At 35.4% G+C, this 18,441-nt stretch overlaps 1 protein-coding gene and 1 long non-coding RNA gene across 10 annotated transcripts in view; one reads left to right on the forward strand and one right to left on the reverse strand.

The window, feature by feature from the left end:
• Positions 1 to 18,228, reverse strand: part of LOC127837144 (piwi-like protein 1) — a 61,482-nt gene extending 43,254 nt beyond the window's left edge. For 2 of the 9 annotated variants that reach the window (XR_008029133.1, XM_052363994.1), the window contains exons 1-3: positions 18,068 to 18,228; positions 15,155 to 15,293; positions 8,766 to 8,841 (exon numbers count right to left, since the gene is read on the reverse strand). The gene's annotated coding sequence lies outside the window, so the exon portion shown is untranslated. The other 7 variants (XR_008029134.1, XR_008029137.1, XR_008029138.1 and 4 more) reach the window with 7 other exon arrangements.
• Positions 11,725 to 13,314, forward strand: LOC127837145 (uncharacterized). Its single transcript, XR_008029141.1, has 2 exons — positions 11,725 to 12,623; positions 12,769 to 13,314. It is a non-coding gene; the product is annotated as an uncharacterized LOC127837145 (long non-coding RNA).
• Positions 18,229 to 18,441: the final 213 nt, after the last annotated feature.

Here is an 18,441-nt window from a genome sequence, read left to right on the forward strand (position 1 = left end):
GAAATTTCACTCAATTTCCAGACATAATAGCAAGAAAGTTACTGGCGTTATTGTCATTATAATAATCGCTTTATATATAGCCGCGAAACTTCTTTAATTAGGGGGCACTTCTCCGGGTCATCAATTCTGACAGGGGGGCAGTTCTCCGCCCCTTATTAATCAGCAGGGGGGCAGTTCTCCGCCCTATAAAAAAAACAGTGAGGGGGCAGTTCTCCGCCCAGTGAAAAATCTTTGGGGGAGCAGTTCTCCGGGGGGGGGGCACTTCTCCTAGAGCCGCATTTTAATCCTGGTGTTTTATTGCACCTTTGTTTATCACAACCCGATTATCTCGTTATGACCGGATACTGTCCAGACAATTACAAAGAAAACGTGTCATAAACCTAGGGAGCTATACTTTGGTCCCTGCATAAACCACATGTTGCAGTCTAGTGTCTGGTAATTAAACACACTTTATGATACCCCCATGTCATCCCCCCTTGGCATATTAAGCAGTCATTTTAGCCAAATTTGAAAGCCAAAATACTGAACCCGTTGCTTTAACAGACTATTTTAATATTAAAACAAGAGACAAAATTGTCACAAAACCAGGTTTTCATTGTGAAAAAAAAATTCTGATAAAGGGAGAAAACTCAAACTGAACTTTTGAAATGAACAAACAAAATTAACCCCCTTTGTAAGTTTGTTTTTTAAAAAAATCTATTTTTAGTCGTGGCGACCTTGACATTGGAGATTTTGACGTGATTCTTTCGTGCGACACACCGTCCCATGATGGTGAACAAATGTGCCAAATGATTTTAAAATCTCACAATGAATGACATAGTTATGGCCAGGACAAGCTCATTTATGGCCATTTTTGACCTTTGAACTCAAAGTGTGACCTTGACCTTGGAGATATCGACGTAATTATTTCGCGCGACACACCGTCCAATGATGGTGAACAAATGTGCCAAATGATTTTAAAATCTGACAATGAACGACATAGTTATGGCCCGGACAAGCTTGTTCCGCCCGCCCGCCAGCCAGCCCGCCCGCATTCGCCAATCTAATAACCAGTTTTTTCCTTCGGAAAACCTGGTTAAAAATGAAGATTATCGCCTTTTTTGATGGATTTACAGGAACAAGTGTGTATATATAAGCCAGTTTAATCCAGGGACCTATACAAACATAGTATAGGTCCCTGTTTAATCATAATACTACAGTGTTTAATAACTATAAATAAATTTAAAATATTGTGCAATTTAACTGCTTCGCAAATGAGGTATTTAAGGGGTACCGGCAAATGTAAACTCCGCTATTACGTGTATAGATTTCAAGTACGTTATTGCAGTGTGCGAAACACCATCATGAAAATAAGCAATCACAATAGGGTAAACAATACTTGCGTTAAATAAATTAAATATATAAATTCATTGATCATAAAATGCTAGACTTTTATCGAGTGTAGGACATAAGCCCTCTAAATGTTTGCAAAATAATTTGAGTCCAAAGAAAAAAATAGTAAAGAAACTGTAAAAAAACCCACTAAAATGTACGTGCGTGGTACAAGCTATATATTGTTTGTATTAACATATGAAATTAAAAAAATGGAATAAAAATGCTTATTCAGGGCTTCCCCTGGCTCAAAAATTTCTTTAGCCAATTGGATTTTTTTGTAGCCAAATTTTAGAAACTGTAGCCAAAGTTTTAGCCAAGCATTTGGGACCGCCTCGTGAAAGTCTAGGGGTGTAAGAACACAAATAACTACAATATGAAGCTTAAATATATTTATTACTATAATCATCCTTTTAAAATATTGTACATAACAGAATATCAGTTTATAACAAAAAAACATTTATAGATATGCATAGATCTAGATATACATACATCAATGTAATAATCATACTTTTATTCTACATAACAGAATATCAGTTTATACATACATGATCATCATAAGCACATGTTCAGTTCACATTGTTTACAAAATAAGCACATTTTCATTATATTAAAGATATTCATTCTTGAGCACATATTTCAATCTTTGCAAAACATAACAGTTGATCAAGACTAAAGATGCTTTATTTTCAAAGCCTCTCACTTCATATTGTTAGTTATATTTGGTCATTTGGATATGATTTACATCAGCTTTGACAGCTTCTGTTGTTAAAACATTTTCTGTAAGTGGTGGATGTTTCTAGGCTCAAATAAATGAATGTTTTTCGCGCATATTTCTTGACAGATAATTGCCATCATCCATTCTAGTGGCCTGAAATATGATAAAACATAGTTTTACAAACTATCAACAACAAACCAACACATAAATGTCCGTATCTTTAAATGTCCGAATTTTTAACTTATCCGAAATATATTACAACGAGTGAATGGTATACTTTTTATTTCCGAAATTGTTGGTTTTACCTTTCCCAAAATATAATAACAATGAAACTATTAAACAGAAATGCTCTCAAATTCCTGTTGAAACAAGATTTTATGTGCTTTTGTGAAGAAATAGTTTTTTGTTAAATGCTTTTGCCAGGCCCGTGGTATTGACATAATCTTCGATAACACATTTAGATTTCACACCAGCAAGCGTTCTATACATAGATGGTGACGTCACTGCCAGTACACAATGCACCAGCAAGTTTCCTTTGTTTCGATGACCGGTTCTGACCGGTGTTGCTGCAGACTGCGTATCAAATTTTCTGGTTAATAACACGATGATGTATGCATGATGTATGCACAGTCGACGGTTTAAAGAGTTTACTGTCTGGGATGGTACTTGACAGGCAAAAAACGTTTCGCCGAGCATTTTCGCCAACCGAGAATTTTATTCGCCGAATTTTAAAAACGTTTCGCCGAGCATTTTCGCATTTGGCGAACGACAGCGGAAGCCCTGTTATTAAAAAAAAAAGTTTTGAACATTTTAAAACACCTGGGGGCTAATGTCCAAGCGTGCACTTTTTTAAGGGGCTTTTGTCCTAGGGGCTTTTGTCCTAGTGGCTTTTGTCCTAGGGGCTAATGTCCTAGGGGCTAATGTCCTAGAGGGCTAATGTCCGTACCCCACTTTTACCACTCCTTAAAACTAGTAAAGAGATTTCAATATCGTGCAAAAACCGTTCAAATTGCATAATATGCAAGTTCTTTTCCGTATGTATGCTAAAATTGATAAATATTGTCATTCAATTTAAACGAAACGAAAAGCCATTCAATGGAAAAGAAAATCACCACAGCATTAGATTTTTTTTAAATGTATTCCGCCTGTTAGGGCTTTGTTTTATAATTGAAATGCACTTTCGATCGCTGATGAGAAATACAACTATCGCACCACTTTTCCATTATTGTCATTCAATGGAAACGAAACGAAAATTCATTCCATGGAAAAGAAAATGATAAAATTTAACAATTGTTATGAATTCCGCTTTTTAGGTTTTTTTTTACAATTGATTAAATGCACCTCTTACACATTCGATGATGAACAACAACAATATCCACACCACTTATAATTGTGATCAAATAAATACATGTTTCATTATTTTTGAAACATCATTTATAAAAGTCTTACTATAAGAAAGAATACGGCTTATTTAGTTGTTTTGTTTTGTGGGATTTTCAGTATTTAGGCTTCCGATCACGTTCTCTGATCAACAATACCGCTGCTTTATCAGCAGTATAAACTGAATATCAAAACTTCATTACAAAATAATACATTATTAACAATTAGGTAAGTACAAACCTTTTCGTGCATATGTTCAGTCTATTTACATCGTTGAAAAAAACAACAACAAATTCAACAAGATGTGCTTGTGAAGCACTTTGTCCCCCCATATATTTGACCTTTGACCTTGAAAATGAGCGATTTTGGCCACATATATTTTACCTCTGACCTTGAAGGATGACCTTGACCTTTCACCACTCAAAATGTGCAGCTCCATGAGATACACATGCATGCCAAATATCAAATTGCTATCTTCAATATTGCAAAAGTATTCATAAAATAAGGAATTTGGGCCACAAATATTTGACCTCTGACCTTGAAGGATGACCTTGACCTTGACCTTTCACCACTCAAAATGTGCAGCTCCATGAGATACACATGCATGCCAAATATCAAGTTGCTATCTTTAATATTGCAAAAGTACTCATAAAATGAGCGATTTTGGCCACATATATTTCACCTCTGACCTTGAAGGATGACCTTGACCTTGACCTTTCACCACTCAAAATGTGCAGCTCCATGAGATACACATGCATGCCAAATATCAAGTTGCTATCTTGATTATTGAAATTTTGCAAAAGTGTACATTAAATGAGCGATTTTGACCCATATATTTGACCTTTGATCTTGAAGGATGACCTTGACCTTTCACCACTCAAAATGTGCAGCTTCATGAGATACATATGCATGCCAAATATCAAGTTGCTATCTTCAATATTGCAAAAGTTATTGCAAATGTTAAAGTTGACGCAAACCAACAGACCAACCAACAGACCAACCAACAGACCAACCAACAGACCAACCAACCAACAGACAGGGCATAAACAATATGTCCCCCACTACTATATTGGGGGACATAAAAATATCTCTGTTCGCGTTTACAATCGATACACTCGATAATCATCGCATGACGTCACACAAGGGAGATATTAAAAACCGGCAATAACTTAAAGGGTCTATTACTGGTGAATTAATCGCAATTCACCACACCACTAACATATTGACTTTTCCACCGGGTGGTGAGGACGGAGTGACGAAGAAAGTACAGAAAACCAATCTGAGTAAATTTGACAATTATTGCAAAAATGTCGTTAAATTGAACAAAACATCTAAATTAATATAATTTATAAATGACAAGTTCCCTTCTATCCTGCTGGGCAAGCAAGAACCGCCAAACGTGAAACGACGTTTAACGCCCAGCCAGCTAGCATTTATGGTTAGCTGTTAGTTTGATATTGATCGTTGTACTAAAGTTATCACGTACACGTTATTGTTTCACAAAACTGAGTGAAACAAGAATATAAGTGAAACTGATGGATGCTCCCCGTTGATGCGCTTTGTCAATGTATGTGTTAATAACCACCTAAAAAATCTATTATTAGCCTCGGTGACCTTGAAATTGACCCCAGTGACCTCAAACCTCATCAAAAGGTAGAGGTCCATACAAGGTACCTACATGCCAAATATGTAGATCGGTAAATATAGAAGGCGCTATGAGAAACTGTAACAAAATTGTGACGGAAAAATCTATTTTTAGCCTCTGTGACCTTGACCTTGACCCCAGTGACTTCAAACCTCATCAAAAGGTAGAGGTCCGTGCAAGGTACCTACATGCAAAATATGCAAGAGAACGGTAAAATATTGAAGGCGCTATGAGAAACTGTAACGAAATTGTTACGGAAAAATCTATTATTAGCCTCGGTGACCTTGACCTTCACCTCAGTGACCTCAAACCTCAATAAAAGGTAGAGGTCCATGCAAGGTACCTTCATGCCAAATATATAAGAGATCAGAAAAATATTGAAGGTGCTATGAGAAACTGTAACAAAATTGTGACGGAAAAAATCTATTATTAGCCTCGGTGACCTTGACCTTGACCCCAGTGACCTCAAACCTCATCAAAAGGCAGAGGTCCATGCAAGGTACCTATATGCCAAATATGTAAGAGATCGGTAAAATATTGAAGGCGCTATGAGAAACTGTAACAAAATTGTGACGGAAAAATCTATTATTAGCCTCGGTGACCTTGACCCCAGTGACCTCAAACCTCATCAAAAGGCAGAGGTCCATGCAAGGTACGTACATGCCAAATATGAAAGAGATCGGTAAAGTATTGAAGGTGCTATGAGAAACTGTAACAAAAGTGTGACGGAAGAAAATAAGGAAGTAACTACAAACTGACAACCATATGCTCACCGAAAATTTTTCGGGGAGCCTTAAAACTGAAAGCGATTGAAGTTTATCACACACATCATAATCTCTAATGTGCGGTGTGCATGTCGATGAATGGGCTTTTGTAATGTACATGTGAAGAAAACATACTAATAGTCGTAAGTATTACTACATAAACAAATATTTTCACGAACATCAATAACTATGCTTCATCAGATGTCGATACACAAGTTAAAACCCCAATGATTTGCATTAAATATTGTTTCAAAAGGAGTGATTTCAGTTTAATTCGTTTAAATTAGGGATGGCATCGAATACCAATATCGGTATTCGAATGTTCGCAAATTCATTCAATCGAATATTCGTATATTCGCATAAAACGGCTGGATTGATTTTACCTTGTTATGTGTTAATTTCCATTGGTTTGTAAGTTATATCCGTTTGCTAAATATGAGGCTGTTTATTAACGTTGCTATCTAAAAATTGTACGCTGTCGACTAATACTATGACCGATACTGTGATCGGGCACAAATAGAATGAAAAACATCGTGTCATAGAATTTTATTTTTTATTGATTCCACAGATTTGTAGCAGACCACGCATATGTAAAACTAAGTTTACACACATTACACGTTGCGGTCTTCTTATCCTCAGACCGTGTAAAGTACTAGTATTCCATACTGCAGAAGGGGCTGGTGGCATTTTCAGATTTGAATTATGATTCCTTGATGATTGTTCCATTTATATCATCTGTTCCTTTTGAGTAATTTACATATTCAAATGTCTGTTCAAACTGTGATCACAAAAACTAAATTATTATTCGCAAGTAAATTGAAGCCCTTAATTGGTACCTAATTGACAAACAACAGTTCGGGCCCTTTCTTATAGTATGTATATTGCATTGCGCGATTTGAGTAATTCACACATTTTAATGGCTGTACATACTGTGATCACAAAACTTAATTATTATTCGCCAGTCAATTGACACCGTTAATTGGCACCCCATTGGCGAAAACAGTCGGGGCCTTTCTTAGAGCGTGTATATTGCATTGCGCAATGAACACTGATACGGGCCGCGTTATCAGTTTGACTCGAAGAACGTCACGTCAAACATGTTACTCCCAGGTGATTTCGGTTGCTTTTAGTAAGCGGTTCGCAGGTCATTAAATATTGGTGAAATTACGTTTGGATAAAAATGCGAATATGCGAATATCATTTTTATTATTCGAATACTGACCATTTAATCGAATATTCGAATAATTTTGCCATCCCTTGTTTAAATATATTTAGTGCCACGATGTATGCATTGTTCTATTTTATACAGACAGTCGGTCAATGGCCTTTAAAGGCTTTATAAAGGTCACAAATCCAATTATTATGCATATCAACTGGTCTAATTTTTACCGGATTTCAGTTACTCTTGCATAAAAACTTCTAATAACACAGCTTAGGTACAACGTTGTCAAGAATTATGGAAGATAAACCCGTTTCATAATTGAAAGAAATGTTTACATGTTTGCAACTAACGTGATGTGTAGCCTCAGAGCGTTGACATATGCTAAAAATAGCCGAAAGAAAATTCAATTTTAATTCTATTTTAACAATTTTTTACCAGCAGAAAGTAACTTATTAGATCACTACAAACGTTTTAACCATTTAGAAGAGACCTACTTTGTGAGTGATACCGGAAAACGTTAAAAGTCATCGTTATATTTTTGGTGACCTGAGTCACTTTCACTTTCTCTTTCGCGAGTAAACAGCGATGTAAATAAACTGATTGTTTGTAAACACAATTGACTTGGAGGACACTTTATTTTGAGCTCAAAACAAGTTGTATTGCTCATTTTTTTATTATTATGTCCAATAGCATATATATATATATATATATATATATATATATATATATATATATATATATATATATATATATATATATATATATATATATATATTGTTTTTTGATAACCTTTATAAATAAAATATGAAAAAAATATTTAAAAATCTGTAAATAATTACGTATCTTCACCTTTTAATAGAGCCTTTAATAAAAGACTTCAGTGGTAAAACGTCATAACCCACTTTGGATAAAATATTCAAACAAAATACATGTATGAAACGTGGCCAGTGAAATTTAATGTGCATATACGATTTACTCACCCCAGGCCTGATCGTCAATCAGTGATTGACACTCCGTTTTTACATTTCCTAGTACTGGTAAATATGTCACGATCATAAACTGTTTATATCAGCGACAGAATCTTGCCACCGAGCATGCATTGTTTACAAATGTGTTGCACATCAGAAATTGATTGTATTAGTCATTTGTCATATCAGCGACAGAATCTTGCCACCAGACATGCATTGTTTACGAAAGTGTTGCACAGCAGGAATTGATTTTATTTGTCATTAGTCACATTTCTGTCGACTGTGTTTCAATAACTATACGCGAGTTACAATAATTATACTCAAGTTACATAGTATAGAGTTTTAATATATTTGGATTTTTAAACATTTTGGGCTATTGTTAGAATCTAATTATATAAACTTTAAAGTTGCATTATCTGTAATATTATATTTTAGTTATTTGGAATAAAAGAAAGAATTAAAGAAAAATTAACATATCCAGTGACATATTTGTTAATTTATACTACATCTTCGCTTCATTTGACTTAATTGCATCTTCACGCCGATCTACGCTAAAAGACGATACGGACTGGACCTCCATACGGGAGGCTCTGTAACTGTAAGAAACAACTGGAGACTTTACTGCTCTGTGAACTCCCTTGAACTCCGAAGAGTTTTGACACATTTGCGTTGTAAATTGAAAATTATGAAAACATTTGGGAAAATATGTTTTTGATTCTTTAAAAAAAGCGTTAGAAAAATGAAATCAGTCACTCACCGATGTTGCAGAAATGGTCTGGTTCACATGGTCAGTCGCGTTGTTGTCCCTGACTCGCAATTGTTGTAAGTGGGAGCTGCAATTAAAAATAGGTATCAGCATGGCCATTAGTTAGCCTTTTATTCTTAAATTGCTTAAGGCGGTATAGTTCTTAAGATAAGGTATTTGCATTTATAGATAGCATCATGCGTATATGGAAATTGACATGTCGGATGTCAAGCTGTCATGTACCTGTTTAAAGGGATTGTGAAAATGTCATTGGAAGACATATGGTTTTATTTACTAATACGTTCCAATATATTGTCATGAAAAAAATTAAAAATCACTAACGAGAATAATGTTGTATTTATGCAAAACACACACGCGCACACAAACGGTGGGCATTATTTTCCAGATAGATACGACTTAAATAATAGATACCAAATAGATATTACACATCAATTAACCCCTAACCCTAACCCCTTACCCTAACCCTTCGTGGGCGGAGTTAACACCGCACTTCTTTTGTGCAATTTCTCTTTGGATGATGAATCTATTTGGAATACAGCGTTTACCCACACAAACACCACCACATTAAAGGATTGTGAAAATGTCATTGGAAGACATGTGGTTTTATTTACTAATGCGTTCCAATATATTGTCATGAAGACATTTACAAATCACTAACGAGAATAATATTGTATTTATGCAAAACACACACGCACACAAATGGTGGGCATTATTTTCCAGATAGATACGACACAAATAACAGATACCAAATAGATATACACATCAATTAACCCCTAACCCTAACCTTACCCCTAACCATAACCCTTCGTGGGCGGTGTTAACACCGCACTTCTTTTGTGCAATATCTCTTTGGGTTATGAATCTATTTGGAATACAGCGTTTACCCACACCAACACCACCATTCCCCCCACAGACGCACGTCCGCGCACCATGAAAAGCGTATGTAAATCATACCCCAAACACATAAAAATCCATAAGTTCTGAATTAAATACACGATTCACGATAACTTTTGTGAATATGCACCACAGAGTCAATGTTGCGTACAACCTCAAATCGAAACAAGAGTTTCCGGTTTGCCCTAAGCGATCAATCCGATAAACTTCCGTGTACGTGTCTTGTATGGCGTACCACTTGTGTCAAAAGTCAACAAGACCTACTAGGTAAAAAGAGAAATGTACTTCGACGTACAATATGTACGTCGAAGTACAAAAAAATGTACTTCGAAGTACAAAATTGTACTTCGAGGTACAGTTTTTACCGACCCTTGAGTGTTAGCCAATCAGAAGACACCTTACATCTGTTGCTTTGAAACTGCAAAAAAATGAGCAATCGTGATACATCGGCTATCTCGGATTCCTCCGTAAATAAATCGTCTGCTGATCCAGAGTGAAAACTGAGTCCACATATGGTTACAATACACTAAATGATCGCTTCATGTAGGGCTGTATTCTCTAAAAAAATATCATAGTTGACAGGAAGGCATTTTTTACACTTTTTACCACTATTCGGGTGTTATCTTGCGGAGAAAATGGTAGGGAATGAATAGGTGTTTACTACTGAATCCCTGAAATATGATACACGTGAAGACTATTGTAAACCATTGCATTAGAAAAGGTTACATTCCACTAAGAGACGGCCGAAAAAAAAGTTGCAAAAACAGTCGATTTTGATTTGTGTCAAGTTTTTTCTTGCTTTGTACATGACATATCTTTTTTATTGCATAAATCGATTCCGCTTAGAATGGCCTTTAAGAAAAGGTATGGTTATGGGGGTCTCTATGTGCAAAATGTTGCATTTATTTTCGCTCAAAATTGTCGCTTTTACATTGAATTATATAGGGAAACTATTTAGTGTATTATGACCATATTTGATTAACTTATGTCAACTTTTCGATCCCCACAAAAAAATTATACTTCACCGATGCAATATTTGCATATTTGATTAAAACTATTTCACTATTATTTGCATATTAATATGTAATAATATTTCAATTTTAACTCCATCGGTGAAGTGCAATTTTTTTTCTTTACACATCAAAAGGTTTGCATCATCACCGGTCTCAGCAGTTAATAATATTTATTACTTAGGCCACAACAAGTTGATAACATGTTCGATGGATTTCCCGCACCTAAAAATCTTAAAACGAAATAAAATTATTTTTATTTTTATTTTTCGCCCGCAGCAACAATTTGTGCTCCGCACATATTCGTTTAATGATTTAGTTTAATTTAGCCTACGTATTTTACGATATAGACTGTTATAAAGCTTTCCGATATTGATTGGTTTATGGTAAAAGAATGGCGGCGTCCGTCTGCCTCGTTGTTTCAGTGAAATATGTTAACGGAAACGTAATTGTTCCGCCAGTTGCAATCAATCATCGCATTACTGATGATTTCCGTGCTTTGTTCCTCGCAGCAGCATCTGCATCGGGATGCGAAATATCAACAGAATGCGTCAATGCGGTAAAAATTTGTGGTAAACTAAGCGGTAGTTGCAATAATCCAACTCCCACTCCCAGCTATTGACCCTATGAGCTGTACGTATGTACTCATAAAAGCTCAGAGCATTCAAGAAGAACTAAACTAGGCGGTAGTGATAAAATAAAAATGTCAAACATTAAGTTAACATGCAACTTAGTGTCGCAGTGGCATTGGACAAAAAAGTTATTGAGTTCACTATAAACAATGAGCGCCTTCCTAATCCTAGCATTAACAGTGAGCGCGATGCTTTCAAATATATGATGATGACGTCTTAGGTTTATGTCGACATTCTGGAAAAGAGGCAACAACTTGGCATGGGGCGCCAAGAAGTTTATTAAAAAGCAAAACGTCAAGTGAACTCATTCAGGCCTTCCATTCCTACTTTGTTTTTTGGTTTGAAAATGACACCAAAAGAAAATTATGTTCATATGATGTATTAGTGTTGACATGTGATAGAAAATGAAAAATAAAAGCTGCGCCATGAGCGCATGATACGCCCGTCGTTCGCCAATGAAGTAGTAAGGTAATAAATAACCCTTTGAATCATTTTTTTACTTCAGTTTATTTGTATTTGAATACATGGTTTATTTTATAAGTACATGAGCATGGAAATCACGAAATTTTGACGAACAAAGTCCCATAACTCTGGAACGACAATTCAGAATTCCGTCAAAAACGAAAGGGGATCAGGGTTTATCAATATTAAGATTGTGTTGAAATTTGAAAAAAATCCATCGAAGGATATTTGAGCTACAGTAGGACATTCAATGAAATCACGAAATTTTGACGAACAAAGTCCCATAACTCTGGAACGACAATTCAGAATTCTGTCAAAAACGAAAGGGGATCAGGGTTTATCAATATTAAGATTGTGTTAAAATTTGAAGAAAATCTGTCAAAGGATATTTGACGTAGCGTACGACATTAACAGACGGACGGACGGACGGACGGACGGACAGACGGACGCGGGGTATACCATAATACGTCCCGTCATAGACGGGCGTATAAAAAATCCATCGGGGGATATTTGAGCTACGGTAGGATACATGAACAACAATAACATTTAAGGTCACAGTGACCTTGACCTTAGAATGAATGACCTTGAAATGACCAGTGGTCATCTAAGTGTGCTTGCAAACCTTCATGTCAAGTTTGAAGACTCTATGTCCAAGCATACCAAAGTTATAACAATTTTAACATTTTAACATTTAAGGTCACAGTGACCTTGACCTTCAAATGAATGACATTGAAATGACCAGTGGTCATCTTCTAGTACTGGCCAATCTTTATTTCAAGTTTGAAGACTCTAGGTACAAGCATACCAAAGTTATAACATGAAATAAGAACTTTAACATTTTTACATTCAAGGTCACAGTGACCTTGACCTTCAAATGAATGACCTTGAAATGTCCAGGGGTTACTTACTAGTTCTGGCCAACCTTCATGTCAAGTTTCAAGACTCTAGGTCCAAGCATACCAAAGTTATAACAACTTTAACATTTTTACATTCAAGGTCACAGTGACCTTGACCTTCAAATGAATGACCTTGAAATGTCCAGTGGTTACTTACTAGTTCTGGCCAACCTTCATGTCAAGTTTCAAGACTCTAGGTCCAAGCATACCAAAGTTATAACAACTTTAACATTTTTATATAGCTACAGTAGGACATTCAATGAAATCACGAAATTTTGACGAACAAAGTCCCATAACTCTGGAACGACAATTCAGAATTCCGTCAAAAACGAAAGGGGATCAGGGTTTATCAATATTAAGATTGTGTTGAAATTTGAAAAAAATCCATCGAAGGATATTTGAGCTACAGTAGGACATTCAATGAAATCACGAAATTTTGACGAACAAAGTCCCATAACTCTGGAACGACAATTCAGAATTCCGTCAAAAACGAAAGGGGATCAGGGTTTATCAATATTAAGATTGTGTTAAAATTTGAAGAAAATCTGTCAAAGGATATTTGACGTAGCGTACGACATTAACAGACGGACGGACGGACGGACGGACAGACGGACGCGGGGTATACCATAATACGTCCCGTCATAGACGGGCGTATAATCATGGATTGGATTAAACAGCAAATACTTTAACTTTAAAAATATGTGTTTAGTCCTTACCAGTTTTACTTCTATTATTACAGATTGTATTTGTTTTGCCTTAAGATTTAAGCTGGTTCTAGTCATTCGTGATTGCAGGTTTCTTGGAAAAGTATGTTGTTTTTATCCCCCGCAATAGGCGGAGTGATATTGTTTTGGCGTTGTCCGTCTGTCCGTCCATCCGTCTTTCCCTCCGGCACTTTTGTGTCCGCAGCCATATTTTGGAAGTGCTTTTGCGGATTTCATTGAAACTTGGTATGAGTATATATATGGATAAGAGGATGATGCACACCAAATGGCACTGTACACCATCTGTTAATAACAGAGTTATGACCCTTTGTATACTGAAATAATGCTTTTGTGTCCGAGGCCATATTTTGGAAGTGCTTTGGCGGATTTCATTGAGACTTGGTATGAGTAAATATATCGATAAGAGTATGATGCACGCAAAATGGAAGTGTACACCATAGGATAATAACGGAGTTATGGCCCTTTATATCTTGAAAAAAATGTTTGTGTGTACTGAGCCATATCTTGGGAGTGCTTTGACGGATTTCATTGAAACTTAGTATGAGTATATATGTGGAAAAGAGGATGATGCACGTTGGCGTTTTCCATCCTTCCAAAAAGCTTTTGTGTCCAGAAGTATATTGCCGGGCGATGTCAATTGAACAAATTTGCTTGTTTAAATTGATTTGATTAAAAAATTGTTCCCTCTTTTTGTTGTACTGCTATTGTTTTAATATATATATTAGTACTAGTCATAATACTAGAATGTATACTAGTCTTTTTTGCACTCAAATTAGACCAATATATGTGCTATGTTAAAATATACACATACCTATAGATATATAGTTATCTTTAGGTCTTTGAAAAATAGTATCAATTTATATAAACAATATTTGTTTTTATTTATTTTTCGCTTTTCGCTCGCCTGCGATTTAAAAAAAAAAATGGAATAAAAGTAAATTAATTTTTATTTTGCTCGATGCTCCATTTCTGGTTGGCTAAAATCCATAATCAATTTGTTGTGGCCTTAAAACGATTTTAGAAAAAATACCGTCAAGTAGATACTTATTTTTAATTCTTTGTTGTTGTTTTTTTTCAATTTTGATATTTTTATTCATTTTGTCCTCTATTAAAAAAGAGATTTTAAACATTTATTATGAATAAATTTGAAGAAAAAGCGGCTCAAGAGACGAGTGTTTTGATTGGCTGTTCAAAAAATGGCTACGTCGAAGTACAAACATGTACGTCGAAGTACAAATTGTACAAATATTTACTTCGAAGTGTATTTCATATTTGTTCTTCAAAGTACAATTTTTGTACTTTGAAGTACAATATGTACTTCGAATTACAAATTTATGTTTACCTAGAAGGCTACATAGACTTTCGACCCAAATGGTACGCCATAGTCTTGCGTGTATAACCGTTCTGTTCAATGAGGTGACACGTCATATCATTTGTGTTTGGTAGGCCAAGAACGTACTTTGGTATTTGTTTATTTCTCAACACTTATCATGAAGTGCTGAGTGTAATTGTATTTACTCTCGGCATGTTGACATATATTATCGAACGACGGGTATGACAACTAGTGAATCTGTTATATTTTGTAAATAAACGATACACTAAAAAGGAACATTTAATGTGTTATACTATGCAATTTATTTGAACAATTAACGTATAATTTATAGCGGATAATCATAATGAAAAATATAGTGTTGTTGCCTCTTGATTAACACGCATTAACCGCAAACATGAACATAAAATGTCTCAATACAAACAGCTTACCGGCTTGTAAAGGTAGCTTTTTAGTTGTTCGCTTGCAGACAATTAAGGTTAGTGGTATGCGTTGCAAGTCAGTCTGCTCTTAACTACGCTAAGAACGATAACCACCGCATCTGTCTGTTTATACTTCACCCCAGGTACACTGCAGACAGTAAGTGTGTGTATGTACATGTAATCAAAAGTATTTAACAGCTTGTGCGACGACATTGGCCAGTTTGGCATTGAAGTCGGTACATATTGGCTGCTTTCAGGGAAAACGGGGCTTAATGCATGTCAAATAAGTGGTGTCCCAGATTAGCCTGTGCACACTGATTAGCCTGTGCAATGCGCACAAGCTAATCAAGGACGACACTTTCTGATTTTATGGTGTTTTTCGTTTAAAGAGAGTCTCTGGTACTGGGATGACAATTAATGCATATGCATTACGCCCTTTTTTCCCCAAAATGACGCTTAAATTATCTTTTCTATTAATGATTTGAAAAAAGATAAAAGTGATAATAACTTCAAGGTAACCTTGCTGACAAGGCAAATAAACAAAATCAGTTTTAAATCAAATAAACAACCAATGAGTTCTCAATTTTTACCTTGTGGCATTTTTTAGTAAACATCTAAAAGGGGCCTTTTCACAGTTTGTCATTAAATGCTTAATATTGATAAATGTAAACATTGGATCTTAAAAGCTCCATTAAATAAAAACAAGAATAAAATTAAAGAAAAAAAAAGTTACCCTCAACTGGGCTCCAACCACCGATCCCTGGAATAAAATCTATCGTTTAGACCACTCGGCCATCCGTGCTCATACAATGAGATATACTTTAAATAAGCAATACTCGAAGAATGAAAAAATATAACGACAACAACAGAACTCTCCAAATTATTAAATCGTTTAATTATGTCAATTTACTAAAACGTGAAAAGGTCCCTTTAATGTCTTCAGACTTTCAAATTGATTGAGATCAATACACTGTCAGATCTTACATCATGAATAACTTACAGGTTTAGTGGTTACCTGTTAGCCTGGGGCCAGTAGATTAAATTTAAGACCTGCAGGAAATCTGGAAACTCAATTTCAAAAGTTGGTTACAGTTGGGCTAAAAAGCAGGGTTACTAGCTTTTTCAAAGCTTGGACAACTTAATCCAATTAAACATAGAATACAAATTGGCGACTGTGGATCAATAAGGCCTAGGAAATGATTCAATTCCGCTAACAACAAGACATGATGCATTAAAAGTCTGTCATGTTGGCAAAATTGTTGCTCAATAATTTGAAGAAAATAGATAAAGTATTAGATACATATAACACAACATGTACATGATATTAGGCTTGTAATTCTTTAGCAAGGCAACCAAAATTTTAAAGATGGTTGCCAGTGCAGCAACCAATTGCGAAAAAAGAGACATATTGTTGTTATTTTGTCTAAGTTACCTCTATAACATAAATATGAGGATAAACAGTGCACACACATCTTGACCTGTGCTTTAAGACACACTCTTTATAAATAGAATGGGTTGTGTTCATTTCAAACTCGCGATATAAAAAGCTATAACATAATTTTGAAAACTGAGTTGCGTCTAAGATTATGCAATAGCTAGTTCTGGCTACCATAACTTTAAATGTCGCTTTTTATGATTTTTGACTGGCGCAACTTTATAGTTATGGACCAACCCCATTAGGAAAGTCAACCAGAAATTCCCGAAAAATTAACAGTTAATAAAGACCTGTCCAAAACAGCTTTTAAATGTAGTTATTGTCCCAAGTCAACCACTTGATCGGAAAGATTGACATTTTTCACATTAAATTGATATAATCTTTCACAAAATACTATCTTAAACATTTAAAATTTATCTATTCTGCTTTTACATATCGAGAAAAACAGCGATGTGACAAACTTACTTGAAATGCGAATCTCCCGAGATTTCACGGTCATATGACGTTATTTCTATTTTTAGTAACATACCATGTGCTCAAGTGTTTTCAAATTCAGAATGACATTTCCCGGTATTTTAGATTATTCTGGCTTGTTTTGTAAACAAATTGTAGTGTAGATACAAACTCAAAGTAAATATCATTTAAAACTACCTGATTCACACTGAAATCAGTCTTATAATCCACCAGACGTAAGTTGTTTATCATAAATAATAGATTTCAGAAAACGAAAGTAATGTTTACAATTTCAGCAAATAATGTCAAGGTCGATCCGAAAGTATCCAAATGAAAACTCGTCACGTGACAAAGCGACAATGGCGTCAAAATTGTGAATTTCGGACTGATGAGAGTTATTTTCGTATATTGTAAGATGCATTTGAAACATTTGAACCTTAAAATAATCCCCGATGCAGTATTTTATATTCATTCACCAATATATGTAGAAATGTATCCAAGAAAATGAGCTTTCTTTGATTTATAGCGTGAAATAAATATGTTATGACTCTGGTTGACTTTCGATACGGGGTTAGCTTCAGCGTACAGGTCTGTCAATACTATATAAACTGTACGCTGAAGTTTCTTTAGCTATGCAATAGCGAACAACTTCAGTGCCTTCAGCGCTTTGATTTACATTGTCAGGATACAGGTTTTGATAAAGGTATTATTTACAATCCACATGTCTATGGTGCTAAATCTATATATTGTGTTCATGAACGACATGAATGTTTTGTTATGTCTAAGAAAATATCTGCCATCACAAACAATGAAATTGTGTGTAGAGTTGAATGAACATAATCGCTGTAAATTTCTGCCAATAGAAGATCAGCTACTCGGCAAGTAGCTCGCACCATTAATCATTTGAATGGTCAGGCTTAATGCGGATGCCACAACCAATAACAAAACCAACAACAACAACATCGATGATACTCCTATAAATACTAATACTGTGAGAAACTACATGGCCTGACACAAGCGTGTATAATACTTACCAAAACCCGCATGAAACTCCTTTAGTACTGACATAAACACAAATATTCGCGATCAGTTTAATTTCGTCACAATGGCGAGTATACACAAAGGGGTGTACACTTCATGTCGAAACAGGAATGTGTGTTTAGCAGGGGTGAGATTTCTCTCCCTTTCATTTGCATTCCTCCCTTTCAAGGTTAAGCTGGTTCAAGGTCACAAATAGTTATTAACTATGTCTGATCTACGTACACATGAAGAGTTTAATTGAACCCTGTATGGGGGTAGGGCATTTCCTTCCATTAGGTGGTTCTTAAATCACACCCCTTGTATAGACATGTACAATAAGGTGTATAATCATATCGCTAGCGTTCGTAAATCAACAGCTTGACTGGGT

The sequence above is a fragment of the Dreissena polymorpha genome, chromosome 7 (assembly GCF_020536995.1).
Source record: "Dreissena polymorpha isolate Duluth1 chromosome 7, UMN_Dpol_1.0, whole genome shotgun sequence".
In the NCBI taxonomy this organism is placed as follows: Eukaryota; Metazoa; Mollusca; class Bivalvia; order Myida; family Dreissenidae; genus Dreissena; species Dreissena polymorpha.